The sequence below is a fragment of the Mus caroli genome, chromosome 2 (assembly GCF_900094665.2).
Source record: "Mus caroli chromosome 2, CAROLI_EIJ_v1.1, whole genome shotgun sequence".
NCBI lineage: Eukaryota > Metazoa > Chordata > Mammalia > Rodentia > Muridae > Mus > Mus caroli.
Window position 1 is genome coordinate 69,623,718 of NC_034571.1, and position 6,645 is coordinate 69,630,362.

Genomic DNA, 6,645 nt, shown 5'->3' on the forward strand with positions numbered 1-6,645 from the left:
AAGTTTTTCTACAAATCTTGTTGTTGCTATGTTCATTAACATGGTAACGGATATTACTGTCGATACATTATATATATATATATATATACACACACACACACACACACACACATATACATATATATAGTGTGTGTTATATGTAAGTTTATCTAAAGAGGTATATATATGGTCTTTATTTTACTATAAAGGTCAAAATAACTTTTAATGGAATCCATTCTTTCAGATGTTCTCTTTACTCATTCTGGCTTCAAGGCCATGTTTGTTTTCATATTTATGTTATGCACATGTAACACTATCTTTTTGTTTTGCTTCATTTTTTACTTTTTAAGAAAGTCTCACCATGCACTCTAAACCGGCCTTGAACGCAGTATTCTACTGCCTTGGTCTCCTGAATGCTGGGATTGCACACCTGGCCACTGTTCTGGGTTGACAACTCTTACACAGATAGAGAAATGGGCTTTCTTTTCTCTACCTGTCAGGGTGTAGTTACAAATCTTCTGGAGAAAGTTAAATGAAGAGATTATTCGGGGGCAATAAATTGTTTTCTCTCTCCCTAAACTAGCAAAAAGTCCCCTTTGAGGGTTTTTTTCATATTTTTCATATATTTTACTTATTTCTATTAAATTTTTGGTTAGTATATAATTAAATGGGATTCCTTGTGATACATATGTGTGTGTGTGCATGTGTTCATGTGTGTGCTTATACTTTTTTGTTTGGTTTATATCCTAGTCTGTTCTTAAAACTCATTCTCTTATGGCCTCAAACTCCTGAGTATTTAAAGCCACCAAATATGGCTCTGAGTTTTTAAATTCTTCAGGCTTGGACTGAAGTACCAATGGGCCGTGAGAGCCTGCTTCTGTTGCCTGACTAAAGTGGTAGCTATTTAGTAGCCTGACTGCTGTATTGTATAATACTACTTATATTATAAATGCAACTTAAAAAACACTGGAGGCAACAGATGAACAAACAACATCGAAGGCAGAGTACTTTTACTTAAAATTAGGCTATTTCTTGCTATAAAATATACACAAAACTGAGGAGAAGATCTGGACAGAGTTTGTGTGGATTCGTATGAGTGTACTTTCTCTTTCAACAGAGAAATATTCAGACACTTAGAGTCCAGAGGGGGAACGTGGTGTGGGTTGGGTGCCACTAGCTGAGATAAGCTCTTTCTATTTCTTTTGAGTGTCTGTATTTTATTTCTGGATTTTTTTTTTAAGGAAAGTTGGTGAGACACCAAATATTTCACCTGATCATCATCTTAAAGTGATTAATTTTGAAGAGTTACAGGGTGTGATGTTTTCAGTTTATGTAGAAAGGAAAGAATACTAAAGCGTCATAATGGATTGAAGCGTGTTGTACCTTTGAGGGATTGTGAACGTCAAGGAGTGTGTCAAAATAAGTCATTCACTCTCTCCACGAAGGCTATGGTTTTGGATGCCCTTTCAGGTCTCTGAAAGGAACTATGAGGCCAAGCACTTAGTTCTTAAGATACCAAATTTCAGAAGGTTGCCTGTATCTTGGCAAGGGCACTTCACTTACAGGAGTTGTAGTAGCTCTTGCAACACTGCCACAACTGAAATCATTTCTTAGGCAACACTGCCTGTAACTTGCATGGGCTCACGTTTTCTCTAACATTCATTCTGCTGCATGGAAATGACCTATTTGTGGCGCCTCCACTTTCTCTATTGGATTGTAAGCACATAGACAGCAGACACTAAGTTGTGTTTCCTTGAGTAGTAACTCTAGGATCTACTTGAGGGCCAAGCACCAAAGTGGGAATGAGAGAGTAAATGAATCTTTAGCCCTAATGCAGATTTGACTTGAAGGCAAAGGAAATGGTGGTGCCCATGCTATCTGGCATTTTCTCTAGCTGCCAGCTTTACATCAGAGGTGGCCTACTTCTCCATCATGGGGCTTTTCCTCAGAGGGACTCCAAGTGCTTGTGTCCTTTCAGAGTTTATTGTTAGAGGACCATCTCCTCACCAGCTGGGTCACACCTGTGCTTTCGGGTACCTTAGCCACCATCACTGTCCCTTCAACTTTGTTAAGGAACTAAAAGGTAACATGTAACAACTTGGTTAAGGGTTACAATTCACATCACACCAGATCACTGCCAAAAGCAAGAGTGTCTACACCTGGTTTACACAGCCTGTCTGCTTCTAGATCCACCCAGCATTCTTGCCTGTTGGTAGCGAACCTAAATAAAGATTTGGATGTTGCTCTTTCAGTATATTCTTGTCTTGTTTATTATGTAGCAGGGCATCTCTGCTGTGGAACTCGGAGACGGTCAACAACTCAATGAATGAGACCTGTATCATGCAAGACTTGGAAGCAGAATGTTCTAAGTATTTCTCCTATTAGTCATCTTCAAAGGAATTCTAGCCAGTGGGATAGAAGAGGTTTTTTTTTTTTTTTTTTTTTTTTTTTTTTTTGCGTGTGTTTGAGACTGGGTCATCCATGAAGCTCCATGTGGCCTTGAACACATACTTTTCCTACTCAGCCTTCTGAGTGCTAAGATTTTCAGATGTGTGCTGCCATGTCTGATTAAAACAGTTATTTTTCAAAGTGGCACAAAAAATATTACAGAAAATTTAGTAGAGAGCAAAGAGTCAAAGCACCTCTATCCCATTCCCTCTCATAGCAAGAGTTTTAAGGAAAAAATCATTGCACTTTTTATAACTATGTCTTTACATAATTAAATTCACAATAAAATATATTTCTGCTGCTTTTTTGTTTACTATTACACAAATTACACTGCCTTTTCTCCTGTTATACACCATTCACACTGTTTCCTATGCTGTTATATGGATTTTAGATATACTAATTATAGATTTAGGGAGGGTATATCTTTGCTAGGCAGGTCTGGAAGGGTCATACATACATCTAAGGATAAGACATGTTATTCTATTGCAGACATCCCTAGCTCTGTCCCTGTTAGTTAACACAATCATCTGAATTCCTCTTTTCCTACCCTGAGCTAGTGACTGCAGTTAAGGCATCATTACATTTAAGGCTCCCTTTATAGACATGAAAAATATTAAAGAGTTTGAATAACTCATCTATGTTCCAAAGCAAGTGATAGCCACAATGTAGTACTCCTTCATCCCTACAGTGTGCAGTGGTTCTATTGTTTTCACTAGCATGCATATTTTCTCCATTTCCCTTTTTGTAACCGGCATCTCTGCCCCATCCCCACAGCCTGCTCAGCCATCCAACCCATTCACTTGGATAAAGTACTAAAAGTGGGGATGAGGACATGCAGTTGAGGATGACTGCAGTTCTTCTAGGGTAACTTACAAGTTGGAAGAATGTCAAGTTGGTGCTGCTGGCAGCTATTTCTTAAGTTACTTGGAGAAGGTTCAATTTTAGATAAAAAGAAAACTTGAACAGAGATGAGGTTGGTTCTAATAGGCCTTTGCTAAATCTGTGAATTGTTGTTTTATCTTTTGTATCTCAATAGACCAATGAACTTAAACTTGCTTAAGTTTAGGTTTAATTGTGTTTCTATAAGTTGCATCCACAAAAGTCCTAATTAACATAGTTCCTGTGACTTTAGATAAGACATCACTACCATCAAATGGCAGTCAGTAAAACAAAAAGACTCCATTCCCAAGAACAACTTATGAAATCAAGCAAGAAAATATTTAGAAGAATTCATTGGAAACTTAGCATTTTAATTTATTAAAAAACTATTAATATTTTAAAACTCTTTGCCCCTAACAGTCAACAGTCAATCATGTAGCTGTTTCTCAAAGAGTGTCAAGAAGGTTTTAGTTCATGTAATACTGTATGGTCTAAAATAGACGGCTATGATCAGAAAGTGGGGGAGAAAACTTGATAGTCCTAGTCAATTATGTTCCTTAGGTATTCCAAAGGGAGAGAAAAGGAATGAAGAGAAATGAGGGTGAGCTACCTACCGTTACATTTATGGATCCTTTAACCATCTTTGTAAAGCTATGCATGGTGGCACACAGCTTTAGTCCCAGCACCTGAAGAGATGAGTTTGAGGACAGTTTGGGATACATATCAAGATCTACCTCACCCCAACTTTAAAAAAATAAAAAACAATAGAGAAGAAGAAAAGAAAAGAGAAAAAACGTTTGGAGTAGCTCGGAGTTATCTAAAGTTTTTTTGTCTTTTAACTGTATAACATCCTATTTGGGCTAACTGAATTAGCCATAATTAAATCTGTTGATAATGGAGGAGGGAACTAACTTAAGAAGCCTAGAGCTTACTATTTCATTATCAAAGCAATAATATCCTTTTGACTGAATCATGGATAAGAGCTTTCTCTTGAAGACATCCTTCAAAAATACTTACAAAGTCTTAATATTCTGTCAAAAAATGAAATGTAAATAAAATGCCATAATATTTTATGTTTACATAACCCAATAATTGAGCATTTTCTTACATGTAATTCAGTAACATAAAGTCTAGGTTGGAGACATGCAACTATTCTATGATAGTATAATTTGGCAAGTAAGTGATTTTATTAGGGCAAACAATAAGACTGTTAATGCCATGCATTAATAATTTATTTTCAATAATCGTGTGACTATCCTTCTAGTAACATATGGATTCTACAGCACTTTTGTTTCATAACCCCATTCTTAAAAATTCCAGTGGCTTGTTTTCTTGTATTTCCCTTAATTGTGGTGATCTTAAACAGATCTTCAGTTTTAAATCTGCCAGTTGTTCTAATACAGATGCATAAATATATTTTCTCCAGTTGGCTCTTTCTTACAAAGGAAGCTTGTTTGTGGGCACCGTCAGGACATCTGCATCTTATTGGATTTAATTTTTAGTAATAAAGACCTCCCACATTACACATTCTCCTCATCCTAAATTTGCTTGTGTGGGAAGCAAAAGAACTGTCAGTCAGAGAGAAACAAGTAAATCCATATGCTGTGGAGGATCCAGCATCCTTGCCTACAATAAAAAAAGAAAAAAGGAAACCTGAGTACAGACAGTACCCCAGCAGATCTCATTTTTAATTTTTTTTTTTTTTTTTTTTTTTTTTACAAAAGGCTAGCTTCTGCGGTCTGAATGCTGGTACCCCATCAAATTCAAATGTTGAAACTCAATCAGCAATATGATAGTATTTAAGAGAGAGACAGCTTTGGGGGGGTTCCTTCCTCACATATGGAATTAAAACCCTTATTACAACACTTGTACTAAAAAAAAAAGGTGCTTTTTTTTTAAATGTAGCTTCACGCTTCTATTACAAGTGTTACTTCACGCTTCCAATTCTGTAATGCTTATGATTTTTCTTCAATTGTAACCTATAATTTAAAAATTGATTAGGCTAAGAGGGAAGAAGACTCATGGGATCTAGTGCCTTTCCTCCTTTCCCTACCAGACATTGGATCTACTGAAGCCTTGGTTTTGGATTTAAGAGCTTTTCAAACTGAGCAATAAACCTGCTGCTTATAAATGACCCAGTCTAGCTAGGTGTGGTGGATCATACCTTTAATCCTCTAGAGGCAGAGGTGGGAATGTCTGTTAATTTGAGGCCAGCCTGGTTTACATAGTTCTAGGACAGCCAGGCAGCCAGGGTTATGTAGAAAGACTCTGCTAAAAAAAAAAAAAAAAAAAAAAAAAAAGACAAATTAACCTCAAGCAGTCTAAGGTATTTTCTTCTAGCATCTGGGGCAGGTTAAGACACTTGCTTTAGTAGTAAAGGCAGAGTGTCTTAACCCAGTTCTTCAGAGGCCCCTCAGCCCCTGTTTATCTGTGTTCCTTGTGTGTAGCATGCCGACTGAAACTGCAGAATCATTCCATTTGTCTGACTCTTGATCTCTTGCTCCCCAATCTGTCTCCAGCCTCTGGCTCTAGCATCCTTCTCCATTTAGGGCTCACCTCTACCCCTTACACTTGCTTATTGTTTTCCCGGTCAAGTCCTGGGATAGGACACTACATCTGCCCCAAAACAGTCAGAACATAGCATCTGTAGCTTGAGAAAGGCAATGGATAGAAGAGGCCAGCACAACTTGATGTGGCAATAGACTTCCAGTTTTTCAAAACCGTACATAAAATCCCTGTGTAAAGGACAAGAATGGAAAAGTTGATTGGCAGGAAGGTACCTACAACAGCTCATTTCTCTGGGTCAATATCAACCTCAGGATGAGGAGGAAACTGGGTGCCACATACACCGTTGGCGTTTCCTCCCTCAGTGCAAACAGATGGCATCCTACCATCTTCCTTGTGTTTCTATAAGCCTCTCATGAACTCTGAACTTCAGGCAGAGAAAAGATGCTTTCAGAAGTACTTTGTGTCTATTTAAATGAGGAAGCTTAAGTTTGGTTGAATAGACTTCTCATTTGCTTGTGGGGGCTACTGATACCTGCTCTGGTTTACTCTTCAAAGCTTCTTACCATTTTATGTCCTCTGAGAAGACTTCTATACTAGCCTTTGGTATCTATGGATGTGACCATATTTGCAAATTGGCTCTGCAGATAAAACCAAGAAGAGGTCATTTAAAAAAAAAAGAGCTTCTGCAAGGCAAAAGACACCATCAATAAGACAAAAAAAAAAAAAAAAAAAAAAAAAAAAAAAAAAAACACCAACAGATTGGGAAAGGATCTTTACCTATCCTAAATCAGATAAGGGACTAATATCCAATATATATAAAGAACTCAAGAA